Source organism: Mauremys mutica, chromosome 18 (genome assembly GCF_020497125.1).
Source record: "Mauremys mutica isolate MM-2020 ecotype Southern chromosome 18, ASM2049712v1, whole genome shotgun sequence".
NCBI classification, from domain to species: Eukaryota; Metazoa; Chordata; order Testudines; family Geoemydidae; genus Mauremys; species Mauremys mutica.
This window is the reverse complement of record NC_059089.1, coordinates 29,104,798-29,124,114: the sequence shown is the minus strand read 5'-3', so window position 1 is coordinate 29,124,114 and position 19,317 is coordinate 29,104,798. Positions and strand designations below refer to the sequence as shown.

The 19,317-nt window shown below is 46.3% G+C and overlaps 1 protein-coding gene and 1 long non-coding RNA gene across 10 annotated transcripts in view; one reads left to right on the top strand and one right to left on the bottom strand.

The window, feature by feature from the left end:
* The window catches only part of RALGPS1 (Ral GEF with PH domain and SH3 binding motif 1), a 394,703-nt gene that overhangs the window by 47,361 nt on the left and 328,025 nt on the right, over window positions 1–19,317 (bottom strand). The gene's annotated exons all lie outside the window — the stretch shown is intronic.
* Window positions 1–19,317, top strand: part of LOC123352596 — a 95,835-nt gene that overhangs the window by 66,519 nt on the left and 9,999 nt on the right. For all 4 annotated transcript variants that reach the window (XR_006574233.1, XR_006574236.1, XR_006574234.1 and 1 more), the window contains one exon: window positions 12,407–12,526. This is a non-coding gene — a long non-coding RNA (uncharacterized LOC123352596). The remainder of the gene's footprint in view (window positions 1–12,406; window positions 12,527–19,317) is intronic.

Below are 19,317 nucleotides of genomic sequence, written 5' to 3'. Positions count from 1 at the left end.
GCTTAAATCAGCCTTTTACCAGATGACTGGCAGATCGCTACAGTAACACTAATTTTTAAAAAAGGCACCAGAGACAATCCTGACAATTACAAACCAGTAAGCCTAACTTCAGTACCAGGCAAACTGATTGAAACTATAGTAAAGAACAGAATGATCAGACACATAGATGAACACAATATGTTGAGGAAGAGTCAAGGTGGCTTTTGTAAAGGGAAATCATGCCTCACCAATCTACTAGAATTCTTTGAGAGGGTCAACAAACACATGTGCAAGGGTTATCCAGTGGATATACACCTCTACCCCGATATAACGCGACCCGATATAACACAAATTCAGATATAACGCAGTAAAGCAGCACTGGGGGGGGAGGGGCTGCACGCTCCGGTAGATCAAAGCAAGTTCGATATAACACGGTTTCACCTATAACATGGTAAGATTTTTTGGCTCCCGAGGAAAGCGTTATATCGGGGTAGAGGTGTAGTACTTGGACTTTCACAAAGCCTTTGACAGGTCCCTCCCCAAAAACTCTTAAGCAAAGTAGGAAGCCATGGGATAAGAGGGAAGGCCAGAGGATCAGTTACTGGTTAAAAGATAGGAAACAAAAGGTAGGAATAAATGCTCAGTTTTCATGGTGGAGAGACGTAAATAGAGGGGACCCTCCAGGGATCTGTATGAGGACTAGTGCTGTTCAACATATTCAACGTTGATCTGGAAAAAGGGGTAAACAGTGAGGTGACAAAGTCTGTAGATGATACAAAATAACTCAAGGTATTTAAGTCCAAAGTGGACTGTGAAGAGTTACAAAGGGATCTCACTAAACTGGGAGACTGGACAACAAAATGGTAGATGAAATTCAGTGTTGATAAATGCAAAGTATTATACATTGGAAAACAATCATAACTATACACAAAAAATGATTGGGCCTAAATTAGTTGTTAGCACTAAAGAAAGAGATCTTGGAGTCATTATGGCTAGTTCGCTGGAAACATCTGCTCAATGTGCAATGGCAGTCAAAAAAGCTATGTAAGAAAGGGACAGATAAGACAGGAAATATCATAATGACACTATATAAATCCACGATATGCCCACACCTTGAATACTGTGTGCAGTTTTGGTCATTCCATCTCCAAAAAGATACATTAGAATTGGAAAAAGTACAGAGAAGGGCAACAAAAATGATTAAGGGTATGGAACAGCTTCCATATGAGGAGAGATTAAAAAGACCGAGACTGTTCAGCTTACAAAAGAGACGATTGAGGGGGATATGCTAGCGGTCTATAAAATCATGGATGATGTGGAGAAAGTGAATAAGGAAGTGTTATTTATCCCTTGACATAACACACAAACCAAGGGGATCACCCAATGAAATGAACAGGCATCAGGTTTAAAGCAAACATAAGGACATACGTCTTCACACAACGCAGTCAGCCTGTCGAACTCATTGTCAGGGGATGTTGTGAAGGCCAAAAGTATAAATGGGTTAAAAAAATAATTAGATAAGTTGATGTAGGATAGGTACATCAATGTTTGACTGATATCTGAGGGGTGATTTATACAGTCTCTCTGAATGGGCCAAAGAGAGGAACCTGTGTTGACGTAGGAGTGCTTTGGCCTGTAGCAAGTCAAGGTCAGTCCCTATGAATTCCAGGTGCTGAACTGTAGTGAGGGTTGATTTCTGGGTATTGATCTGTGAGTCAAGTTCTGTAAAAAAACGTCTACTGTGGTTTCGGTAACCCATCGAGCCTCTGTGAAGGAGCAGACTCTGAGGAGACAATCATCCAGGTAGGGGTAGATCATGATCCCTTGGGAACATAGGTGAGCAGCCACTAATGAGAAAATCTTGGAATATGCTCTTGGGGCCGATGAAGGCCCGGAAGTGAGTACTCTGTACTAGTAGTAGTAGTGGTCTTATCCTAGGTTAAATCTGAGGAACCGTCTGTGAGAAAGTAGGATTAAGATATGAAAATAGAAGTTCTGAAGGTCAAGGGCCAAAAATCAGTCTTTCTGTTCCAATGCTGGAATGATTGTTGCTAGAGTGATCATCTTGAATTTTTATGCTTTCATAAGCTTGTTGCGTGCTCTGAGGTCTAGTATGGATCTCCAACCTCTCTTCCTCTTAGGTATTAGGAAATAGTGAGAGTAAAAGCCTTTGCCCCATAGATGTTGAAATACTGACTCTACGGCTCTTAGCTGGAGAAGGCTATTTATTTCTTGTCATAGTAAACTCTTGTGAGAAGGGTCCCTGAAGAGGGACAGGGATAGGTGTTGCAGAGGGGGAAGGGAGGTAAAATGGGTGGAATACCTATTGTGAATAATTTCCAAGAACCATCGGTCTGCTCTTTTGCGTTCCCAGGTACTGCAGAACATGGCAAAATGGTAGCCAAATGGGCAAGATAGATTGATCAGCTGTAGTGGTTGACAGGTGTAATCTGTTGGCACCTTGACCAACACATCAAAATTGGTGTTTGGAGGTGGATGAGTGTGAAGTGGAAGGCTGTGTGCCTGATGGGTTTATGCTTGGGGAACTTAGATTTCTTCCTCTGAGGTCTGTAAAAGCACTGGGTTGGATATTGAGAGGTGCATGATCTGTGTTGGGGCTTCCAACTAAATTTTCTCCTTTGCCCAGGCATATAGATCCCCAATGAGCGGCGCGTGCCCCTGGAATCTTTAAGGGTATGGAGAGAGGCATCTGTTTTCTCTGCAAAGAGATTGGTGCCTTCAAAGGGAAAGACTTCAACAGTCGATTGCATCTCTTCAGGGAAGCACAAAAGGAGTAACCATGATGCATGTTGCATAACCATCACTGTGAAGGTGGACCAGACTGCAATCTTGACTGCATCGAGGGCAGACTGTAGCACTATTTTGGCCACCAGTTGTTCTTCCTGTATGATAACTTAAGTGGTTGTGCTAGGACTCTGGAAGCTGATCAACAAAGTTGCCAAGTTTTGAGTAGCTGACGTTATACTTTGTCGTTAAGACTTGATAATTGGCTATTCGAAACTGAAGCATGGCTGAGGAATAGGCTTTCCTTCCAAAGAGGTCATAGCGCTTCCAATCCCTATCATAGGGGATGGATCACATTTGGTTCTGACAACTCTGGGAGTTTATCATGTCAACAACTATGGAGTTGGGGGCATGGTGAGAAAAAATAAATTCCATCTCCCTACCTAGAACGTAATATTTTTTATCAGCCTGCTTATAAGTAGGCATCACTGATGCTGGAGTCTGCCATATGGTTTCGCAGGGTCCAGGAGAGCCTCGTTGATGGGGAAGGCTATTTTACAGGTTGAAGAAGAATGTAATATGTCCAGGAGTTTGTGATGGATGTCCTTGACTTCCTCCAAGGATATCTGTAGTGTATCTGCAACCCTTTATGCCAAGTCTTGGAAAAGCCAGAAATCATTGGCTAGGGATGGGGGAAAGGGCACATGACAGCCTCATCTGGGGAGGAGGAGGAGAGGTTGGTTCTTAGAGTCACCTCTTCCTCGATTCCACCCTCCTGCTCCGGGGGTTCCAAGGTTCTAGACACTGTAGCAGAGCAGGAACGTCTCGGGGGCTCATGAGCAAGGCTGGGAGCTTGAGAAGCATGAAGGCGATATGCAGTCCATGGTGGTGGTGGAGCTGCCTGAGGGTATACTCGAGGAGCCTCTTGATAGGGGGCACCATAGGGAGCATTGGAGGAGTAGTGAGAAATGGTCTCCTCTGGTTTGCTGTCTGACTCTTCACTCGAAAGTGGGGTTGCATGGCAGGATACTGGAGAAGACTCCCACAGTAGGAGACTCAGTGCCAAGCAATGTTCCCTCTAATTTTTTTCATCCATGTGCAGAATAAATTGTGTTATGTGCACCGAGGTATGTGCGGATGTTCGCCACCAGTAGAAAGAAAAAAAACTAGATATAATAGATATTTTAAAAAATTTACCATAGGGATAATTACTCCAGCCATGACAGGTTATGCATTTTAGAACTCACTACTCAAAGAATTAAATTTAAGAGTAACAGAAATAAAAACTATGAAATGCACAGACCAGCCAAAATGCTAAAATAAAACACTTTGAAAGAATAAAATTACAAAGAATATATGTGCATTGCAGGAAGTACCAATAAGTAACAACAATAATACAAGTATGTGTTGGGAAGTGAATGTGAAAGAAACAGAGAGAGAGAGAGAGAGAGACCGACCGTGTGAGCTGGCTGCTGGGGAAAGGGAAATCTCAGAAAAAGAAAGGCACTCAGTCACTCACCATTCACTGCAGAAGCTCCGAGTCCTGAGTCTGGCTGCGTTCCCTCTCCCCTGCTCTGTGGAGATGGGGGACACCTTGACATCAGCACCCTCTTCCCCCCGCCCCCCGCACTCTGCACAGCCAGCAGGAGGGTCCCAGGACTAGCTGCAGGATGGAGCAACATGTGGGGAGGGGCACCTGAACACATGCCGGCTGTGCAGAGCTCTGCTAATCAGCTGGGCAGCATTTGAATCTCTCCTGGGCGACCACGCAAGCATGCAGCTTATAGGGAACACAGGTGCTAAGGTCCTGGTGCTGAGAAGAGGAGACTCCAATATGTCTGATACCTGGAAGTCTCTTGAGTGCCGGAATTCTGGTGGTGCCTACTGACCTGGTGCCACTGGTGGTACAGAGAATCTCACCTGTACCTACTGCTCCAGTGCCGGATAGGGGTGTTGCTGATGGTACAGAAGGTACATTGCATACCGGTAGCGTCGTCTTATTAGAGTACCATTCAGACCTATCTTTGTCAGTTCGTACCATTGACTTGGTGCCTGTGTTCCTCAGTTCCTTCGGCATGTAAACGGTACCTGCCACTCCAGATCTTTGTGAGCTTGGGTACCGGGCTGGGATTGTCTTGGTGCCAATGGTACCAATGATACTGAGCATGATGGAGACCTTTTGCGGCTACCTCGGGGCTCACTCTGGGGACTTCCTGCTCTCTTTTTCAATGACTTAAGAGAGGGGTCCCCGGCTGATTTCTTCAACCCACAGTCCTTGGATGTTGAGGGCTGTGGGGAGACTCATGTCTGCCAAGTAATTCTTGGTGCAGGTCCAGGGAAGGTTGGAGGGTTGACTCTATGAAGATGATCTTCCGTCACAACTCCCTGTCCTTTCGAGGCCTGAGTCGGGTACCGGGCAAATTAGTCGACACAATTGATAAGAATAAAATTGTCAGACATAGAAAAACATAAACTGTTGAGCAATAGTCAACATGGTTTCTGTAAAGGGAAATCGTGTCTTACTAATCTATTAGAGTTCTTTGAAGGGGTCAACAAACATGTGGACGAGGGGGATCCAGTGGACATAGTGTACTTAAATTTCCAGAAAGCCTTTGACAAGGTCCCTCACCAAAGGCTGTTACGTAAATTAAGCTGTCATGGGATAAAAGGGAAGGTCCTTTCATGGATTGAGAACAGGTTAAAAGACAGGCGGGAGGGATAGCTCAGTGGTTTGAGCATTGGCCTGCTAAACCCAGGGTTGTGAGTTCAATCCTTGAGGAGGCCACTTAGGGATCTGGGGCAAAAAAATGCTAGTGAAGGCAGGGGGCTGGACTCGATGACCTTTCAAGGTCCCTTCCAATTCTAGGAGATTGGTATCTCTCCAATTATTGCCTTTATTACAGGGAACAAAGGGTAGGAATTAATGGTAAATTCTCAGAATGGAGAGGGGTAACTAGTGGTGTTCCCCAAGGGGCAGTCCTCGGACCAAACCTATTCAACTTATTCATAAATGTTCTGGAGAAAGGGGTAAACAGTGAGGTGGCAAAGTTTGCAGATGATACTAAACTACTCAAGATAGTTAAGACCAAAGCAGATTGTGAAGAACTTCAAAAAGATCTCACAAAACTAAGTGATTGGGCAACAAAATGGCAAATGAAATTTAATGTGGATAAAGGTAAAGTAATGCACATTGGAAAAAAATAACCCCAACTATACATACAATATGATGGGGGCTAATTAGCTACAACAAGTCAGGAAAAAGATCTTGGAGTCATCATGGATAGTTCTCTGAAGATGTCCACACAGTGTGCAGAGGCGGTGAAAAAAGCAAACAGGATGTTAGGAATCATTAAAAAGGGGATAGAGAATAAGACTGAGAATATATTATTGCCCTTATATAAATCGATGGTCCGCTCACATCTCGAATACTGCGTACAGATGTGGTCTCATCTCAAAAAAGATATACTGGCACTAGAAAAAGTTCAGAAAAGGACAACTAAAATGATTAGGTGTTTGGAACGGGTCCCATATGAGGAGAGATTAAAGAGGCTAGGACTTTTCAGCTTGGAAAAGAGGGGACTAAGGGGGGGATATGATAGAGGTATATAAAATCATGAGTGATGTGGAGAAAGTGGATAAGGAAAAGTTATTTACTTATTCCCATAATACAAGAACTAGGGGTCAACAAATGAAATTAATAGGCAGCAGGTTTAAAACAAATACAAGGAAATTCTTCTTCACGCAGCGCAGAGTCAACTTGTGGAACTCCTTGCCTGAGTCGGTTGTGAAGGCTAGGACTATAACAGTGTTTAAAAGAGAACTGGATAAATTCATCGTGGTTAAGTCCATTAATGGCTATTAGTCAGGATGGGTAAGGAATGGTGTCCTTGTTCTCTGTTTGTCAGAAGATGGAGATGGATGACAGGAGAGAGATCACTTGATCATTGCCTGTTAGGTCCATTCTCTCTGGGGCACCTGGCATTGGCCACTGTCGGTAGACAAGATACTGGGCTAGATGGACCTTTGGTCTGACCCGGTACGGCCGTTCTTATGTTCTTATGAGTCTGTTTCTGGAAGAGACCACACTTCTGTGAAATGTGGCCTTCCCTGAGGCACTGTATGTAGTGAGAATGCTTGTCTGCCACAGGAATGGCCTCTTTGCAGGAGATGCACTTCTTGAAGCCTGGTGAATCAGGCACACCCTTTTGGGTGGAACGGGTCCCCAAGGAAAAAAGGGGGGGAAATAGTCTTCTTTTTCTCCCCCATTCCCTTCAGTTAGGGCAGAGAAAAATAAAGAAAGGACTACACTAAGGCCATGGCTACACTTGCAAATTTGCAGCGCTGCAGCAGGGTGTGAAAACACACCCTCTCCAGCGCTGCAAATTGCGGCGCTGCAAAGCGCCAGTGTGGTCAAAGCCCCAGCGCTGTACGTTATTCCCCACAGGGAGGTGGAGTACGGACAGCGCTGGGAGAGCTCTCTCCCAGCGCTGACGCTTTGACTACACTTAGCGCTTCAAAGCGCTGCCGCGGCAGCGCTTTGAAGTGCAAGTGTAGCCATAGCCTAAGACTAAGGAGACTAATTAACTACTAAAATGCTAAAGAAGTTAATGATTGCAAATGAACTGCTGATGGCTCCATCTCTAGCCAGGCACGGTTGAGAAGGAACTGAGGTGGGGTTAGAAGAGAGGCAGAGCATGTGTGGACCTAATGGATATTGCTACCGAAGTTCTCCGATCGGCAGCACAGGGACGCAAGCACACCTACAGAGGAGCACCTATAGGGACACTACTTGAAGAAAAATAATCTATTTTATGTTCAAATGACTCCAGAATATACTTCCCTCCCCATACACCCATTAATTTGTTAGGCCATCTCTGAAAGGACTTTCTCCATAATCCTTACTATTTCTTTCACATATCACATCAATTTGGAATATGAATAATCTGCATGAAGAAAACTTTTTAAAAACTCTCCCAAATTTTTTTGAATGGATGCACAATAACTTCCACAATCTGATTCTCTTTTGATGCATGCTTTGTATTTATATTCATGCCAGCTAAACCCACAAATTTAAAGGGTAATTCAAAGACCTGGAGACTTTGAGTTCCCATACAGTGCCAGCATAACAACTGAAAAGCAGGCCAAACTTTTTTAACGTATTCAACTAAAATGAAAAACTGACCACCAATCAGAAAATGTAAATTAATTATTAAAAATTGCACAAAATACATCTGAGGAATGTACTTTCCCCCTTCCATTAAGTAAATTTCATGGTGTATGACACTGCAGTGTCAGCTCCGGTGACTGAAATTCTTTATTGATCCTCAGAACAAGTTCAATACAGGAAGGGAGCTTCTTTCACATTGTGTTCCCACCTCTTACACAGAGGGACTCTGTACTACAATCAGGTGGTGTGACTGTAGATCAGGTAGGCATACCCAAGCTTTCATCTATCTAGATCAAAGTTAGCTTGAATAACAACACAGTTAGCTCAGCTATAGCAGGGATGGTGGCATGGGCTAGCTTCCTGTGTACGACCCTACCCAGGAACCTAGGTACATAATGAAGCAGCTAGATTGGGCTCCCATGCATGCTGGGGCTAGAATGCTACTGTCACTAAAGCTAGCTCAGCCTACATGAGCTACAATCACACCTCCTGACTGCAGTGCAGACATACCCTTAGTGTGACAGGGGAGTTTAGTCTCATGGACCATTCAGCTCTGGCCTCCCTTCTGAAACTGCCAAGAAGGGACCATCTGGTGTCAATTTTGTGATGTGATAACATACGGGGAATTTGTCAAAGTTAACATAATAAATGTCAAATAAAATATAAAAAGGACCCTAAAGGAGACTGTCAGGCACCAATGCCTCAGAATTGTATATTAGGTGAGCTTCCCTCGCTATATGTCATCATAAAGGTAATGGCTGTAGCTTCAGATTTTACTTTAAGGGATTTTGACAATTACTCAATAATTTTCTGTACCTGTCTTCTAGTGGGCTAAGTACATTTACCTTACTGATGCTTCCCCCAACAGTTATGACAGCACAGCTAGCAGAAAGTTGTTAAGTTAAAAGGAAATGCATTATCCATGCTTGCGTAAAACTATCTTTAAAAAAAATTATTTCAGGTGGACACTATGACTCAACTGAGGCAAAAGATGGTGGTCAAATCTCTTGCCCTCTGGGTATAGTATACTTTCATAAAGTATCCAGGAGATTAAAGTCTATGAATTAAAATAAAAGTTGGAAATCAATTAGGACATTGAAGAAAATTGTTTATGTTGAGAAGTGAATCCCACATAATAAAATGGTGAAAAACCAAAGAGTGGTTGTTCTTTCCTTGGTGGCTGTATCAGATCTATTTGCTGTTACAAAATCTTGTTCTCAATTTTATTTTAGGAAGCTTTGGTTCGGCACAGATTTTTTTTTAAAGACAATTCTTAGTAGCAAACTTAGTGATTGAAAAAAAATCTTAAATTCTACACATTTCTTGATTGATGTGATTCACATCCAAAAATGGGTTCTGAAGATTTGCATGGAACACAGTGCTCCACGGCAGGCTTATTAGACTACGTTTCATACAAGTATAACATTTTCTTCCTAGGCTGTAAACTTCTGGGAGAAAAAAAAAAAGGTGAGAGCTTATCCTAGAAGCTCAGTCAATACTACTTTAACAACAGCACCAGGAAAGTGGTCACCTAAACCATGAGGCAGCAATTGAGGGGTTGCAGGAGGATTAGACAACTCTCATTTCTACAAAATGACTGGCTGTTAAAGCACTCAGCACAAACTATTTATTGGTTACTGAGGCAACCATTAAAACAAATAGCAAAACTAAATGTCAGACTAAGTGTTTACATGGAAAATTATGCTTTCCTTTGAATCTAAAATACTGGAAGTGCCATACAGATTACATCACCAGTGTAGTACATCTACTGCCAAAAGGTTACAAATGTGCAAACATCCTGATATCTCTGCCTTTCCAGTTGTATGGCTTTTTGTATGTTTTTTTTTTTAACTCTTAAGTGTCACTTGCTCTAGGGCTAAAAATATCATGCATTAAAATAATAAGCTACTTAAATTCTTCAGCCACTTCCAGGGCTGACCATATTGAGCTGAAGTCTATCCCCAGTTACAGCTGTGCAAATAAAACTGTTACCCACTTTTTTTCATAACGATTGTTCTTTGAGATGTGTTGCTCATGTCCATTCTGTTCTAGGTATGTGTGCGCCCACGTGTGCGGTCGTCGGAGATTTTTGCCTTAGCAGTATCCATAGGGCCAGCAGTGGCTCCTCCTTGAGTGCCGTGCTCGTGCATTGGTATATCAGGCGCTGCTGGCCCTATGCCCTCTCATTTCCTTCTTGCCAACAACTCCAACAGAGGGGCAGGAGGGTGAGTAATGGAATGGACATGAGCAACACATTTCGAAGAACAATCGTTACGAAAAAGGTGGGTAAGTGCTGTTAATTGCTCATGTCAATTCCATTCTAGATGACTCACAAAAGCAGTATCAACGGAGGAGGGTTCAGAGTTCATGGTCTTGCCGGTTGCAGCACTGCTCTGCCAAAGCCAGCATTGTCTTGAGCTTTCTGGGTAAGCGCATAATTAGACACGAATGTGTGGACAGACAACCAGGTAGCAGCTCTACAGTTCTCTTGGATTGGTACCTGTGCCAGAAAGGCTGCTGAAGATGCTTGTCCTCTAGTTGAGTGTGTCATCACGATTGCCAGCGGAGGCACTTTGGCCAACTCATAGCAGTAACGGATGCAGGCTGTGATCCAGGACGAAATCCTCTGAGCAGAGACCGGGCGACCTTTCAGTCTGTCTGCCACCGCAACAAACAACTGTGTTGACTTATGGAATGGCCTTATTCTATCTATATAGAATGCCAGCACCCTCCTGACATCCAGGGGGTGTAGTCTGTGCTCCTCATCTGATGCAAGAGTCTTTGGAAAGAAGATGGGCAAGTATATGTCCTGGCCAGTATGAAACTGGGAAATGACCTTGGGCAGAAATGATGGGTGTGGTCGCAACAGGACGTTATCCTTGTAGAAGACTGTATAGGGCAGCTCCGAAGTAAGCGCCCTGATCTCAGACACCCTGAAGGCCGACATTATCGCGACCAGGAATGAAACTTTCCAGGAGAGAAACAGGAGAGAGCAGAAAGCCAGAGACTCAAATGGAGACCCCACAAGCCTCGACAGCACGAGATTCAGATCCCAGGAGGGACGTGATCCTGGACGTGCGGGTAGACACGCTCCAGACCTTTCAAAAACTGTGCCATCACGTCGAGTGAAGATTAACCTGCGTTGGAATGGAGGATGGAAAGCCGAGATAGCGACCAGGTAGACCTTGATCAATGACAGGGACAAACCTTGGAGTTTGAGGTGCAGCAGATAATCTATGATCTCCTGCAGCATGGCCCAGCACGTGAATCTTTTCCATTTAGCCAGATAAGTTGCTCTGGTGGAGGGTTTCCTGCTACCCAGCAAGACCTTCTGGACAAGGGCTGAGCCATGCAGTAGCCAAGCCATCAAATGCAGCGCTGCCAGGTTCGGATGCAAAAGGCTGCCATGGTTCTGTGACAGTAGATCTGGCCAGACGGGCAGCTGCAGCAGGGTGGCTACCAAAAGGCTTGGTAACATGCTGAACAAGTGCTGAAGAGGCCACGCAGGGGCTATTAGGATAACTTTTGTCCTGTCTTGCCTGATCTTCACAAGGACTCTGTGAATCAGCAGCACGCGCAGGAAGGCATACATCAGCGCCCCTGACCATGGAATGAGAAAGGCATCTGACAGCAAGCTCCTGTCCATTCCCCAGATTGAACAGAACACGTGGCATTTTCTGTTCTGCCTGGATGCAAACAAGTCCACCTGGGGAGTCCCCTACCTCTGGAAGATTATGCTGACCACCTCTGGATGGAGTGAACTCATGGCGAGAGGAGTAAGTCTGCTTAGGTGATCCGCCAGGACTTTCCTGGCTCCAGGTAGTTGCGTGGCTATCAGATGAATAGAATAACGCACACAAAAATCCCAAAGGTGGAGAGCTTCTTGACAAAGGGACGAAGACCTGGCACTGCCCTGCCCGTTGATGTAATACATCACAGCGGTATTGTCCATCAGGACCTGCACCGCCTTGCCCTTCAGATGAGGCAAGAATTCCTGGCAGGCTAGGCTAACTGCTCTGAGCAACCTGATGCTGATGAGGAGGGCAAGATTGTCCCACAACCAGCGACCCTGGGTACTCAGCTCACCCACGTGGGACTTTCTAGCCCAGATCCAAAGCATCGGAGACCAGGGTCAGCGACAGGGATGGGGTTGTGAAAGGGACTCTCTCCAACACCAACCCGGGTTCCAACCACCAATCCAGGGATGATCAGATGTGGTCTGGCCTCCTGACTACCCGGTCTAGGTTGTGCCTGTTGAGAATGTAGACAGACACCAGCCATGCTTGCAGGGGCTGGAGATGGAGCTAAGCGTGGCTGACCACATATGTACATGTGGCCATGTGGCCCAACAGCCGAGGTGAGCAGGTGGTTCTTTACATGGGAGATCAGGTTCGACATGGCCTGAAAACATGCTTCCGGAAGGAAGGCTCTGGCTCGCGTGGAGTCAAGAACTGCCCCAATGAACTCTATTCACTGGACAGGCATTAAGGTGGATTTTTTCTCATTTATTAACAGGCCTAGGTCACAGCAAGTGGAACGCACCAGATCGAGGCTTCTCTGCAGTTGCTCCTGAGACCTGCCCTTGATGAGCTAGTCATTGAGATACGGGAAGACCTGGACCCCTCGGAATCTCAGGTAAGCAGTCACTGGAGCCATACATTTTGTGAACATTCTGGGGGCAAATGAGAGGCTAAAGGGCAGCACTGTGGAGGCCCCGGGGCATTATCGCCAATGAGGGAGGGAGGTTTAGAGGTGGGTGTGGTCTTCTCTTCCCCTATCTCAGAGTGCGACACCAATAAGGCCACTGTGCTGCCACTGTCTGTGCTGCCAAGGAAGTGTCATTGATTTTGATGTGGCCTCGGGAGCCCAATTGCACTGATGGAGTCTGGGCAAAGGGCTGAACTGCTTTTCTGTGTTGGAGGAATCCCCTTCCAGTGACTATGGGGGGCCGCCGACACTTGCATCCACCTGCTGACCATCACCACTGGAGACCTGTGCCTGGAGTGACAGGATTGGTGCCAGTATTGAAGGGACTGGTGCCAGGACCGGGGGGACCAGAGTCATGATGGCAAGTACTCCCATGGGCCAGGCGACTGAGATCTACGCCGAGAGGACAATCTGCGGGGAGGGCGAACGGTGCCGGCAATACGGAGACCGGCACCTCCCCTTAGGCAATCCGCATGATGATGATGATGTTCGTCCATCGTTTTCGAAGAAGACCTTGACATCTAGCAGGTTGTGAGCTGTCCACAGTGCATCCGCAGGTGGCTGATAAGGCCAATACGGGCACGAAATGTTCTGCCACATGTCGGGCAGACATATGTGGGCACCACTGTTACTACATTTACAGCTCTGGCTTTACGGAGTGCTCGCTTCTCTTGTGCTATAGTTATCCTTCTGGCTTCAGATGTCTGGCAGCCTTGATGGATCAGCGTACGCCATGTCGATCGGTCTTGTGCCAGGGTTTCCCAGGAGGTGATGTCAATATCCAGGGACTTCAGAGAGGCTTTCAGCGTGTCTTTGTATCGCTTCTTTTGTCCTCCGTGCGATCGCTTTCCTTGAGACAGCTCACCATAAAAGAGCTGTTTGGGGATGCGGTGGTCTGGCATCCTTACAACATGGCCTGCCCAGCATGTCTGGGCTTTCATAAGCAGAGTATAAATTGACGGCAGGCCTGCTCTGGAGAGAACTTCTGTATCTGGCACCTTATCCTGCCACCAGATCCTCAGAAGTCTGCGGAGGCAAGTCATGTGGAAGTGGTTCAGTTGCCTAGCGTGCCTCCTGTATACAGTCCAAGTCTCACTGGCATACATCAGGGTAGTTAGCACTACTGCTCAGTAGACTTTAAGCTTTGTAGCAAGGCTTATTCCATGGCGGTCCCACACGTTGTTCAACAGTCTGCCAAATGCAGAACTTGCCTTAGCGATTCTGCAGTTGACCTCGATGTCAATTGTCACTGCGCGAGAAAGGGTGCTGCCAAGGTATGTAAATTGGTCCACTGCTTGCAGCTTTTGTCCCTTCACTATGATGGTGGGCTCTTGGTGTTGGGCTTTCGGAGCTGGCTGGTGCATCACTTCAGTTTTCTTTATGTTGATGAGGAGGCCGAAGTTATCGCATGCTGCTGTGAATTTATCCATGCTAGCTTGCATTTCCTGCTCTGATCCAGCATTCAGGGCACAGTCGTCAGCAAAAAGAAGGTCTTTTAGCACAGTCTCCTTTATTTTGGTGACAGCCTGGAGTCTTCGCAGGTTGAACAGTTTCCCATCAGTCCTGTATCTCAGGCTGATTCCCAAGGAACTGTTCTGAAAGGCGTCTGACAGCATAGCTGAAAACATTATGCTGAATAGGGTCGGTGCCAACACACACCCTTACTTGACGCCGTTTGTGACGGGAAAGGCCTCTGAAGCTTCTCCGTCGTCCAGAGCACGAGCCGTCATGCCGTCGTGGAACTGACGTACCATCAGGATGAATCTGTCAGGGCACCCAAACTTCGACATGATGCGCCACAGACTTTCGCGACTGACAGTGTCAAAAGCCTTGGTAAGATCCACGAAGATGGTATACAGTTCACAATTCTGCTCTTGACACTTCTCTTGGAGCTGTCGAACTGCAAAGATCATGTCCACAGTGCCATGCTCTTTGCGGAAGCCGCACTGTGTCTCGGGTAGTAAACCCTGTTCCAGGTGGTCAATCAGGCGATTCAGCAACACTCGTGCAAGGATCTTACCTGCGCTAGAAAGCAGTGATATTCCTCTATAATTATCACAGACTTTTCGATTTCCTTTCCTCTTGTAGAGGTGTACGATGGATGCATCTTTCAATTCCTGAGGAATGGACCCTTGATTCCAGAAGGACTGGAACAGCTGAGTGAGTTTGTCAACAAGCATTGCACCACCATCCTTATAGATTTCCGCTGGAATCGCATCAGATCCTGAGGCCTTGCCACTAGACAGCTGACTGATGGCCTGTAGGGTTTCAGTCTCTGATGGTGGAACGTCCAGGCTGTAATTAATATTCGCCTGGGGCATTCTGTCAATCGCCTCATTATTGATGGAAGATGGGCGGTTCAGTACGGATTGGAAATGCTCAGCCCAACGCTGTAAAATCAGAGTCTTCTCAGTAATGAGAGTTACGCCATCTAAGTCCAGTAGAGGGGAACTCCCTGAAGGCCGAGGTCCGTACAAGGATCTAAGGGCTTCGTAGAACCGTTTGGCATCATTTCTATCAGCAAACTTCTGGATTTCATCTGCTTTGGCACTCAACCAGGAGTCCTGCATCTTGCTCTGTACGGTCCTGCGAATGTTGTTGAAGGCATTTTTCTTAGCTGTTGACGACGGGTCGTTCTGATGAGCACGGTGAAGGCGGTGCTTTTCAGCAAGTAAAGCCTTGATCTCTTCGTCGTTTTCATCAAACTAGTCCTGCTGTTTCCTGTGTGAGGGTCCAAGAACCTTTCGTGCAGAAAAGTGCACAATATTTCGGAAGCGTTCCCAGTTCCTCTCAACGTTTTCCTCTAATTGCAGCTCTGAGAGTTGGTTGTCGAGATCTTCTACTAGTGAAGCTGCTGTGTTGGGGTTCCTCAGTTTACTGACGTTGATCTTTTTCATCACAGCTTTATTTCCCTGCAGACGTCTCTTTGGCTTGATGTGAAGGCTTAATTTAGAGATGATAAGTCTATGATCAGTCCAACAGTCAGCACTCGGCATGGCCTTAGTCACCCTTACATCCTGTCTGTCTTTCCTCCGCACGATGACATAATCAATGAGATGCCAGTGCTTGGAACGTGGGTGCATCCAGGACGTCTTTTTGTGAGTGGGCAGGCGGAAGATGGTATTGGTGATGATCAGATCATGAGTCGCACATGTCTTCAATAGTAGTAGGCCATTGCTGTTGCATTTGCCGATTCCATTTTTTCCAATGACGCCATCCCAGGCAGAGTGATCGGATCCTACTCTCGCGTTAAAATCGCCAAGTAGAATCAGCCTGTCGGTGCGCTTCACGGATGAAAGTAGGGCATCGAGATCTTCATAAAACTTGTCCTTTACTTCATCCGGATTCGTCATTGTGGGTGCGTAAGCGCTGATTAGTATAACTCGCTTTCCTCTCGGTAGTGGAAGATGCAGTGTCATGAGTCGATCGTTCACGCCCTTGGGAAGACTGGCAAGTTTGCGGACAAGATGATTCTTAACCGCAAAGCCAACTCCAGATTCACGACGTTCGTCACTGCTACGTCCACACCAGAAGAATGTGTAACCACCTCCTGTTTCTGTTAGCTGACCTTCGTTGGCTAGACGAGTTTCACACAGGGCCGCAATATCGATGTTAAATCTTGTGAGCTCTCTGGCGACCAGAGCTGTTCTTCTTTCTAGTCGATCTGCTGAGGGGCTGTCTTGAAGCGTGCGTACATTCCATGTACCAATAATGAGTGGTGTCACCTTGCGTTTTGTTGTTTGAAATTTTGTTATTCGACCGCATAAGATGGGATCCCCTCCAGCCACGGTAAGCTGGCCAGGGTTCTATGAAGCAAACAATGTTTAGGGCACCTTTTCTAGCCCCTTCCTCTTACTACGGAGGTGAGCAGTGCAGTCCTAAAGAGGGCTGCTCACTCACTCAGGTAGACGCCGAATCCAGCTGTTGCTTCGGTCAGCAAGAAGACGACCATTAGACCTGAGCCGCCTGTGTGCAGGTCCGCGGCTACAGCTCCCAGTGTATCCACACCTGCTGCTTCGTCGCTCGCCCATCGCCACAGGACTTTAAAGTTTACAGGAATTGGAGGGATGTCAAGACTTGCGCGTGAATTGGATTAAAGTGAGGGAGAGGTGCGCATAGTCAGCCTCACTCTCTCTTCCCAGATTCCATCTTGCTCCAATGGCAGGACAAAAGTCGAGACGGTTGGAGATGGGCTGGGCGCAGTGGTTGACCAGGGCGTCTTTCGCGTCTTGCCGTGCTCTTAGCGTACCACGTCGCTTGAGGGTAGCCGTCGGGCATAGACCTTCGGTGAGATGGGGCCTTGTCTATCCCGAGCATGTGAAGACAGACTCCGGCGGATTGAGCGGATGAGACCTTTTGGCAATCCGCATAGATACGGCGGGGATCACGATCGCGGTGAATGAGGGCAAGCTCCAGAGGATCTGGACTCCAACTCTGGAGATCTGCAGCGTGGAGGAGAGCACTGTCTTGTCTCAGGGATCAGCGGTGCTCCACTGCTCCCTGCGGGGTCTTAGCAGCTGGCTTGCTCTCGTGGGGAGCCTTTGCCATTTCCTGTGGCACGTGCAGTTCTGGCTGACGCCTCTCCTCTCTCAGCGCCATCAGGGGTTTGGGTCCCCTACCACTCCTGGGAGTCGGTGGTGGATCCTTTAAGGGGCTAAGGGCCCTGACTGGGGTGGCACGTCCACATGGCTCCGAAGTGGCAGGGTGGCCCGAACTGGGTCCTTTGCCCTACGTCCCATGGTCCTTCTTGCTCAGAGCTAGGGAGCCATGCTTCTTTGTTTTCTTTTTGGGCACTGGTGACAGGGAGTGGTGCTGGGTGGCGCCCGATGCCGGGGGTGCACTGCACACCGAGGCTGAGGTACTAGGCGAGTGTTGGTGAGACGGCTCGGAAGCCAGACAAAGGGCAGCCTCCATGAAGAGAGCCCACAAGCAAATATCCCGCTCTTTCTGAGTCCTGGGTTGAAAATTTTTACAAATACGATGCTTGTCCTTCACATGTGATTCCCCCAAGCACTTGAGGCAACTGCTGTGGGGGTCACTTACAGGCTTAGGCCTGTTACACTCCATAAATTGCTTAAACCCCAGAGACCGGGACATGCCCCCACTTAACACCAGTTAACACTAACTACTATAAACAAACTATTTACAAGGCCCTAAGGCTCAAAGTCAGAAAAGATAAAACCGCAAACCCTTGCTATGTAAGGAAAGGTGCTCTGACTAACCACCAAGGGCGGTAAGAAGGAACTGAGAGGGCATAGGTCCAGTGGCACCTGATATACCAACGCATAAGCACAGCACTCAAGGGGGCGACACAGCTGGCCCTATGGATACAACTAAGGCAAAAATCTCCGACGACCGCACACGTGAGCGCGCATACACCTAGAATGGAATCAACATGAGCAAGAACTTGAAGAAGAACCCTGATTTCTGGGGAGTTACTATGGATCTATATTGAGGTAAGAATTTAGCCCATTTACTCCTTTGTCGGTAAGTATTATGGGGCCTCAGTAGCGAGGGATTTCTCCATTCTGAAGCACAGTGGAAACACAAGAAATAACAGAACTTATCTATCACTGAGCCCTGACTACTGCTCTAAAAGCGATGGGCTTCATCCTCAACACTGCCTCTGAAGAACCTGCTCATCTGACTCCCACTACCAATGCACTCTAAAGGGGAGATGTACAATGTTGACCCTTGAATGAAGGGGTTGTTAAAAATATCAAGATTCCCCTTTGGGAGCTCACACTCCAATGTTTGGGAAACTCTCACATGGATCCATTTAACATTATATAAAATATGGATCAGGTCCCTACTGTTAGACAAAATAGACAAAGTTTTTGTAAAAACCAAACTTTCTATGTTCTGATTAGCTACTTTTCAGAGTGACACTGAGATCGCTAGAAGAACACATGTAGCTATCTGTACTGAACATTGCATTCAGTGATGTTCTAATTCTAAAGAATGTCAGACACTGGGAACTCTAAACATATCTGCTACATATTATGTCGAATATTCTGTTTTGCTCTGGGAAAAAAAATACTGAGCTATATCTTCCAAAACAATCTGTCTGCTGGATGAACTGTTAACGTTGGACATCTCTTAGCCAACACTGCAGGAACACAGATGCCATTTTTCAGCTAAGGCATTCAATTGGGAAATGTGAACAATTAACATTTTCTGTGTGTCATTAATGTCCTATTTTTATAGCAGATCTAAGGGACTTAAAAACAGTCTCAATCAAGCTGTGTGAATCAGAACAGTCCCTGAAAAACACAGGATTAAATTTCTGGTAAAGTCCCATGTTCTAAAACTATTTAAAACAAACTTCTCTATATGAGGAGATGTAATTTTCCTATAAAAGCACTATCCACAATTATACATAAATGTGGCAATGTAATGAGATTACCACTAATACAAAAAATACCCTGTTGTGACACAATCACTTCAATCAAATGTCTACCTCCTGTTTTGATTTACTGGAAAACTGGTTGGCAATCCAGGTGGAAAATGGACAGCTGGTTTTCTCCAATATTTTGCAAACAGAAATACTGACAAATGAAACTGTTTCACTGAGCCTTATACAGACAGATGATACTTCACTAAGAAAAATGATGTCTCCATGCAATGATCTTTGGTATACTCCAGGGGCAGGCAACCTATGGAACGGGTGCCGAAGGCGGCACGCGAGCTGATTTTCAGTGGCACTCACGCTGCCGGGG